At 39.6% G+C, this 8,539-nt stretch overlaps 1 pseudogene; it reads left to right on the top strand.

The window, feature by feature from the left end:
* The first annotated feature begins 1,015 nt into the window (after nucleotides 1-1,015).
* Nucleotides 1,016-2,024, top strand: LOC143652724 (uncharacterized; annotated as a pseudogene).
* Nucleotides 2,025-8,539: the final 6,515 nt, after the last annotated feature.

Raw genomic sequence — 8,539 nt, forward strand, 5'->3', positions numbered from 1 at the left:
ACAAGTTTGAATCAACACAGCAAAAGTTTTGAGAACTGAACTATGGGGAAGAATACCCCCAGGTTTCAAATCAGCCTCTAGGTAGCACAGAATCCTGGCAGACCATAACAGCACTGCAAAGGCTTTAAAAATAAAACTGACATTCAAACTACAACCCACAAAAGTGGATGAGGACATAAGTTTTGATCCTTAGCAGGTTGACCGCCTCCAAAAAGGGGATATTTAAATAGGAACCAAATCTAACTATACAGTACTCAAAATGTTTAGAATACAATCCAAAAGCATTCATCATACCAAGAAACAGGAAAATCTCAACTCGAATATGGCAATAAAATCACTAGGGTGGAGCTCAGGGAGTACTTGGGTCATGTGCACATATGTTCAGTGAATGCAAACTTCTCCTGCGGAAAAGTCAAACTGTAAATCTGCACTTAGGTTAGTTTTGCATGTTCCCATGGAAAGGTGAAATCAACTGGAGGAAAACAATGAATGACATCTTTGCCAGTTAGAAACTGTTGTGTACCCCAGGAAAGAAAGCTAGCAGACACCACCCTATGCCTTCCAAGCCAACAGAGACACAGTGAACATCATCAGCCCTCTCTTGAGTCAAGTGCTTATCTTGTTGTGTGTGTAAGCCCAGAGGAAGACATCTGTCAGCTGAGCTGTTGGCAGTGCAGCCACTGGAGTTAGTGATCTTTAAAGGATGTAGTTATAGAATTCACTCAGGAAGAGTGGGCCATACTGGATACATCCCCGAGAACACTGCTCAGAGATGTGATGCTGGAGAACATCAGTCATCTGCTCTTAGTGGGATATCAGGTCTGTAAATCAGATGTGGCTTCCAAGTTGTTTCAGGGGGAGGAGCTGTGGGAAGAAGGAATTGGATTGTTCCAAACCCAGAACTCAGGCAGGGAAAATAGTCTTAAAAAACAGGAAATGCTATCCATGCATCGCATCTGCAAGAAAGACATACCTACCATCATGTTACTGGAGCAGAATTCTCACACTCCAAAGAATGGCATTATATGTAGTGAATTGCCAGAAGATTGTACTCATTCCCAGAGTGACTCAACCTGTTTTAACTCACAAGGGAAGGGAACTCTACTTCAGCAATCCATATGGAAAAGTCCTCAATAACCAATCATCTTTTAATCCACAAAAGCATTTTCACACTAGAAGTAAGTCATATGATTGTCATCTAGTTGAGAAACCCTTTGTTCAAAACTCTGGCCATACACATTACAATGGACCTCACATTGGAGAGAAACCCCATGAATATCTAAGTGGGAAAGCCTTTACTAAGTATTCTGAACTGAGACAACATGAGAGAACTCACACTAGAAAGAAAACATATATCTGCCATTTACATGGGAAAGCCTTCACTCAAAGTGCTGGCCTTCGAGAACATGAGAGAATTCTCACTGGGGAGAAACCTAGTGTATGTCGTCTATGTGGTATAGTCTTCACTCATTCTTCTAAACTTATGCACCATGAGAACCCTCACATTGGAGAGAAACCCTGTGAAAGTCTTCTGTGTGGTAGGGCCTTCAGTCCAAGGGCCTCAACTGAGACAACGTGAAAGAACTCACACAGGAGAGAAAACATATGAATGCCAGCTATGTGGGAGAGCCTTCAGGTTTTGTCTTCTCTTAGAGTACGTGAGAGAGTTCACACTGGAGAGAAACTTATGCATGTCATCTATGTGGGAAAGCCTTCACTCATTCTTCTAATCTTAGATAACATGAGAACATTCACACTGGAGAGAAACCCCATGAATGTCATGTATGTGGGAAAGTCTTCACTCAAAGTTCTAACTTGAGAAGCCATGAGAGAACTCACACTGGAGAGAAACCTTAGGAATGTCATCTATGTGGGAAAACCCTCACTCATGCTTTAACCAGAGACAACATGGGACAACTCACACTGGAGAGAAACCTTATGCATGTCATCCAGGTAGAAAAGCCTTTACCCATTGTTCTGGCTTTAGAAAACATGAGAAAACTCATAGGGGGCAGATACAATAAGAAACAGGAAGCAGAATACTTTTGAGAGTTGCTCCTGAGGGCTCTGTACGTGCTGACCTGAGTGCCATTCTCCCTGGGGCATATCCTAGCTGGGATCCTAATGACTCTGGGGGATGGGCTTATTTAGAGCACTATAAGATATACATTTTGGCTGGTCTTAACAAAGGAATCAAAATTAAAATCTCTGGACAAAATAAGGAGCTTAATGAGAATCCCTCTGTTTTCTTAGAATCTGTGAAGCATACCATAGGTATTCTGATCTGGAAATTCCAAAGTACACTGGAGTAATTATTATGAATTTTATTTAAGTACCCTGGACATTCAGCATAAATTACAGAAGTTAAAGGGCAGGCTTGGAATGCCTGGCCATGCTCATAGATGTTGCTTTCAAGGTACTTAACAATCAGGAACAAGCTCAGCAACAACAGCAGATAAAGTACCAGACTGCCCTGCTGGCAGCTGTCCTGCTGGGAACTGAGCATGAGGATGGCACAGCAGAGAAAAGAGAAAGGAGCAACCTAATAACGCTCAGTGTGTTTACTGCAGGGAGGAAGTACACCGGAAAAAAACTGCCCCAAACTGACAACTAAGACAAAATAAAGTAATGAAATGGCATTAATGGCCCATGGATATGAACTAGAAAATTCCGACTAGGGTTTCCTGAGGGCAATGACAGAATTTTCCCCCCAACATACCTATTTCCCACCAAAAATCTCAGGTGAAGACAAAGGTGGGAAGTACATTAGTAGATTTTCTCATTGATACAGGTTCAGCATTCTGTTATAAACCAGCAGTTGGCCACTGAAACAAATAAGCAAATTGTGATAGTTGAAATACATGCCCAAAATACACTGAAGGTGCTGCATAGTCTTTAGATTATAATTTGGGAAAAAGTATTTGCAGCATCAATTTTTGTATGTGCCTGAATGCCCTACACCCTTGCTGGGAAGGTATTTGCTAGCTAAATTAAATGCTTAAGTTGTATTTTCAAAATGAGAAATAAGCCTGAGTATCTCAAAAAAAAAAAATCACCAGGGTGGTGTGACTGTGGCTCAGTGGCAGAATTCTTGCCTGCCATGCCAGAGACCTGGGTTCGATTCCCAGTGCCTGCCCATGCCAAAAAAAACAAAAAAGAAGAAAAAATCAATAGACACCAACTCAGAGATGACAAAAAAGTTGGAATTAAATGGCAAAGATTTTAAAATAGCTTTCATAAAAGTGCTCCAACAAACAATTTTAACACTCTTTAAGCAAATGGAAAAATCAATAGTCTCAAGAAAATAGGTGAAGATGTAAAAAAGAACCAAATGGAAATATCAGAACTGAAAAATGCAATAACTGAAATAAAAATAATTGGATGGGCTCAAGAGGAAACAGAGATGATAAAGGAAAGACTTAGTAACCTTGAAAATACATCAATAGAAATTGTTCAATCTGAACCACAGAGAGAAAAGGGATCGGGAAAAAAATGAACAGAGACTTGAGAAGATTAACAAAAAATGTAACATTTAGATCACCATAATATCAGGGGAAAAAAGAAGAATGCAGAGCTTAAAAAAAAGTTCAAAAAATAATGGCTGAAAAATTTTCAAATTTGAAGAAAGACATAAATGTAGAGATTCAAGAAGCTGAGTAAATCTGAAACAGAGTAAACAACAACAAAAAAAATCCACACAAGACACGACATAAGTTTCTCTTTTGGTTTGCTAAAGCTGCCGGAATGCAATACCAGAAATGGATTGGCTTTTACAAAGACGATTGATTAAGTTATCTAGGTTCCTCTGTCACCTGGGAAGGCACGTGGTGACGTCTGCTGGCCCTTCTCTCCTGGGTTGGTTTCAGAATGGCTCTCTCAGCTCCTGTGGGTCCTTCTGGCTTCTGCTGGGGCATTTTCTTTCTTAGCGTCTCCAAACTCTCTGGGCTCTCTTAAAGGGCTCCAAGGGCAGATTAAGACCCACCTTAAATGGACAGGGTCAACCTAATCAAGAGGTCCCATCTAACAGCAGGTCTGCCCCAACAACGCTGATTAAAAGAGCATGGCTTTTCTCAGGTGCACAATGGTTTAAGCCAGCATAGTCACTGAAAACTAAAGAGAAGAAATCTTGAAAGCAGCCAGTAGGAAATGAAGCATTACCTACAGGGGAATTACAACTCAAATGACAGGAGATTTTTCATTTAAAATCACGGATGCTAGAAGGAAGTGATGCATCATTTTCACTTGCTGAATAAAAGAAGTGTCAAGCCAGATCAGAGCCCTATATCCAGTGAAAATATTCTTCAGGAATGAAGGGAAATTCAAGACATTCTCAAATGAAAAAATACTAAGAGAACTCACTGCTCTAATAGAATTGTAAAACAAAGTTATGCACAGAGAAAGCAAATGATACCAAAGGGATGAAATAGAAGCAAAAGAATAGGTAAATATCTCTGCAAACATAATAGACTATTATGAAACTATCCCCTTGAGATTTTTTAAATTGTATGACTTTTGAAAAAAAGCATCGCATTGTCTGATGAAGGATTTTGATGGATGTAAATGTAATATATAAGACAACTACAAAGTACAGTGGTAGGGGGTTCAAGTGTAGCTCAGTGGTAGAATTCTCGCTTGCCATGTGGAGACACAGGTTCGATTTCCAGCCCATGAAACTTTCCTTCCACCCACCCCCCAAAAAAAAACTCAACAATGGTGCTGCCATAATGGGACAGTCACGTGGAAAAAATGAATGTGACGCCCACCAAACAAAAAAAAAAGTACAGCGGAGAGGGTAAAGTACTGATAAAGTGGTATGAGCTCTTTAAAATTCCATTGAAATGGTAAAATATTGATTTTAAATAGACTGAAAAGTTAAGGATGTATGCTATAATTCCTACAGTTAACACTAAAAACTACATAAGATATGGCAATAGATAAATTAGAATGGAATACTAAAAAAAAAAAAAAAAAGTGCAAATAACCCAGAAGAAGGAAAAAAGGGGAAAACAGAATTATAAAAAATATTTTATGATCAGTAGGGCTTGTCCCAGCAATGCAAGTTTGGTTAACAGGAGAATATCTATCAATGGCTCACTTCCAGTGTAAAATAGCAGATTGAATACATGTTTATTTCCATTCCCTCATCTCACTGAAATAAAATACAATAATTTTTAAGGTAAAACCAACACAGACAAATAAAGAGCAAAAGAGAAACAACAGTAGATGAGGAAGGTCAACACATTTTTGGAGGATGGGAAGGAGACAGTTAAAAACTGTTTCGTTCATCTTTCTTCACTCTGTGGCATATCTATATAAGGAGATGCCACGATAAGCAAGCTAATTCATGCTACAGAATCCCAGAAAGGCTCAGGAATCGTAGGTACGTTACCTCAGAAAGTGGAGAAGAAAGGTCTAGAGTAGGTAACAGGAGAATTGGTTGAAAGCATGTACAGAGAGCTACACCTCTGCAACATTCTACCTTCACTAATAAAGCCAAAGGACTATCCCACACATCTGCAAAGCAACCACTATGTAATCTCTGCAGATGCTCAAGTGGAGTGGCTCTGGAATTGGGAACCAGGCACACCTAATGGCAAGGATGAGGCTCTGTATCGAAACAGGGATATTCAGGAAATGCCCACCTAATGAGGGGGAAGACTGCTGACCCGCTTCATCTCCTGGGCTCTCAAAAATGGTGATAGGTAGGTTTATGTGCATGAGTGCTTGCATAGAGAGAGAAAGGTAAAGACAGAAATAAGAGACAGGAAACTGGAATATTCTGCTCTAGAGAGAATGACTGGTCCCAGAAAAAAATATCTACAAATACCAAGAGCTGAATGTTCACAATGAAATAGCAGGATCCCTGAATGAAACCCAGTAGTTCAAAAACCCTGCTCTTACCAACAGCTGTTTTAATGTCTCACTCTCAAGTGGGAAGAGACAACCAGCAACCACATATCCTTTTGCAAAAAGCTAACAGAAGATGTGTTCCAGCAAATCAAAAGCACAGCCCATGACGGAACAAGTTAGTGGCTCTCAAGCTTTTGGTTCTCAGGGTCATTCTAAAATCCGAAAATTTAAAGACCCCCAAAGAACTTTAGTTGTGTGTGTTTTATTTATCAAATATGTATCATACGCACAATTAAAATGGAGACTTTTAAATACAGCATACATTCTATTAGCCACAGGGTGGCGATGCCGTCACTCATCATGTACTCTCCGCAAACTGATGGACACCCAAGAGAATGAGAGTTGAATGAAAAATTAAATCTTAGTATTAGGGTGAAAAATAGTTTGACCATGCAGACTCTGAAAATCTTACAGAACGTCCTCACCCTTAAGTTCCTTGGTCCACATTTTGAGAACTGCTGGACTGAAGAATGAGATCCAGGAAACAGAGGAACCTCACAGGAGAGAAAAGAACTTGCTAAACACCAGCCCCTATGCTTAGTCAATTGAACAACAAGGTTGAGGAAACAGCACTGAAAGATCTTCCCTTCTAGGAGAATTTGGGCTGGAAAGAAGCAAACACACACACCCACACATACACACACAAAAGCTTAACAGGTGGATTTAAGTGATGGATTCTGTTTGGGAGAGTAATAAAGACTTCAAAGAAAAAGCAGCATATGATTTGCACCCCAGTGGAGGTGATGACCCTTTTTAACTTTTAAGAAAATAATTTCAGACTCTCCCTTTCTGTTCAGTTTATATACTCTGATTTTATCAGATAAAAATGGAAATGCTTGTCTCCAGGACTTAAATCAATTTAACAAAAACTGGTCCCCAGGATAGTCTCATCTTGATTACAATTAGGTAAGACCTCTGATTGCGTCTCTTTTACTATAGAATAGCCTTCGTGTGATAAAATAGCAACCAAAAATCAATGTGCTCAGAGTATCAAGGAAGTGACACGCAATTACTATGAATATTCTCCATTAAGCATCCTGCTTCGGGATAGTTTTACATTATAAGACTCTAAATATAAGTCAATAATTTTAAGGCAAGAATTCAATCAAAAGTTTGTCACAAAGACTATCAGTAAACAATGGGGAATTGTCCTGTTCCCAGGTGTCTGCAGTCCTCTTAATAAGGACAATAGTTGGAAATGAGTAAAACTACTTATAGAAGTATAAAACACAGCGCATAAAGACTTAAACTTTAAATCATGTCTCATCCCCACATAATGCCTCACATGTTGATAAGGTACTTTGATAAAATCCATTTGCTCCCATGAGAAAGCAGCTCTTTTTTTTTTTTTTTTTTTTTTTTTAAAGGAAAGACAGAGAGAAGGAAGGAAGGAAGGAAGAAAGGGAAACATTTTTAAACATTTTCTTGTTTTTTATTGTATTCTGTTTCTCCGTTTTTGTTACATGGGCTGGGGCCGGGAATCGAACCGAGGTCCTCCGGCATAGCAGGCAAGCACTTTGCCCGCTGAGCCACCGCGGCCCTCCCGAAAGCAGCTCTTTTTGACACTGTACTCACCTCCCTCATTTTTCTAGCTCTGTGCCCCTCATCCACTTTCAACCTTAATTTCATATTCATCCTGGCTTGCTATGTTCCAAAAATGAGACTCTATGAGTATTTTAATTTTCACAAATTTGTAAAAAAAAAAAAAAAAAGTTTCATAAAATTAATTCAAGAAGCCTGCTGCCTTTTCCTACTCAAAGCTCCCCACTGCAGCATCTCATTCAGACATGCCTTTCCCAATCGCAGCTCAAGCACCAAAACTTACCCTTCCCAAACCCCCTTCCACCATCATCACTCCTCCAGTTCAGTGGTCCTCAGGTGGGAAGGAGGAAAGCAATTTATTTCCAGCCGAGGCAATTATCATCTCAGGCTTCACCATCTCAAGGTTATCTGAAGTTTAAAAGAGGACAGTCATAGTCCAATTTTGAAATCCTAATTGAAGAATTAGATACTAAAAGTTTCACAGCGAGTGTGATGGGCAGAGTCTGAGATTCCCCTCCTCCTAGCCCACACCCTACATTCGCTCCTCTTTCTCGATTGTGCACAGAGCCTGTGCTCTCCTCTGACCAACAGAATACAGCAAAGGTACGACAGCAATGGATGCCAAACCTGTGATTATATTACACAAGATTATAACATCTGTTTTGCTAGGAGACGCTCTCTCTGGCTGGCTTTGATGAAAAATGTGTTCACAGATACACATTGAAGCATCAATGGTTAAGATTTCCCTTCAAAATACTCACCAAAAAATTGGGGTAGGGTGGGAGATAGATACAAGAAGATTGGCAAAAATACTGATAATTGTTGGGCGGGCCACGGTGGCTCAACAGGCAGAGTTCTCGCCTGCCATGCTGGAGACCCGGGTTCGTTTCCTGGTGCTGCCCATGCAAAAAAAAAAAAAAAATACTGATAATTGTTAAAGCTGGGTAACCTGGTTATATGGGGATTCATTATACTACTTTCTCTTCTTTTATGTGTATTTTCTATAATAAAAATTTTGTTAAATGTTATCTCAAACAAGAATTATGAATCTTTCAATATTAGTTCACTCAAAAAGTAAAACTCAATT

The sequence above is a fragment of the Tamandua tetradactyla genome, chromosome 12, assembly GCF_023851605.1.
Source record: "Tamandua tetradactyla isolate mTamTet1 chromosome 12, mTamTet1.pri, whole genome shotgun sequence".
NCBI classification, from domain to species: domain Eukaryota; kingdom Metazoa; phylum Chordata; class Mammalia; order Pilosa; family Myrmecophagidae; genus Tamandua; species Tamandua tetradactyla.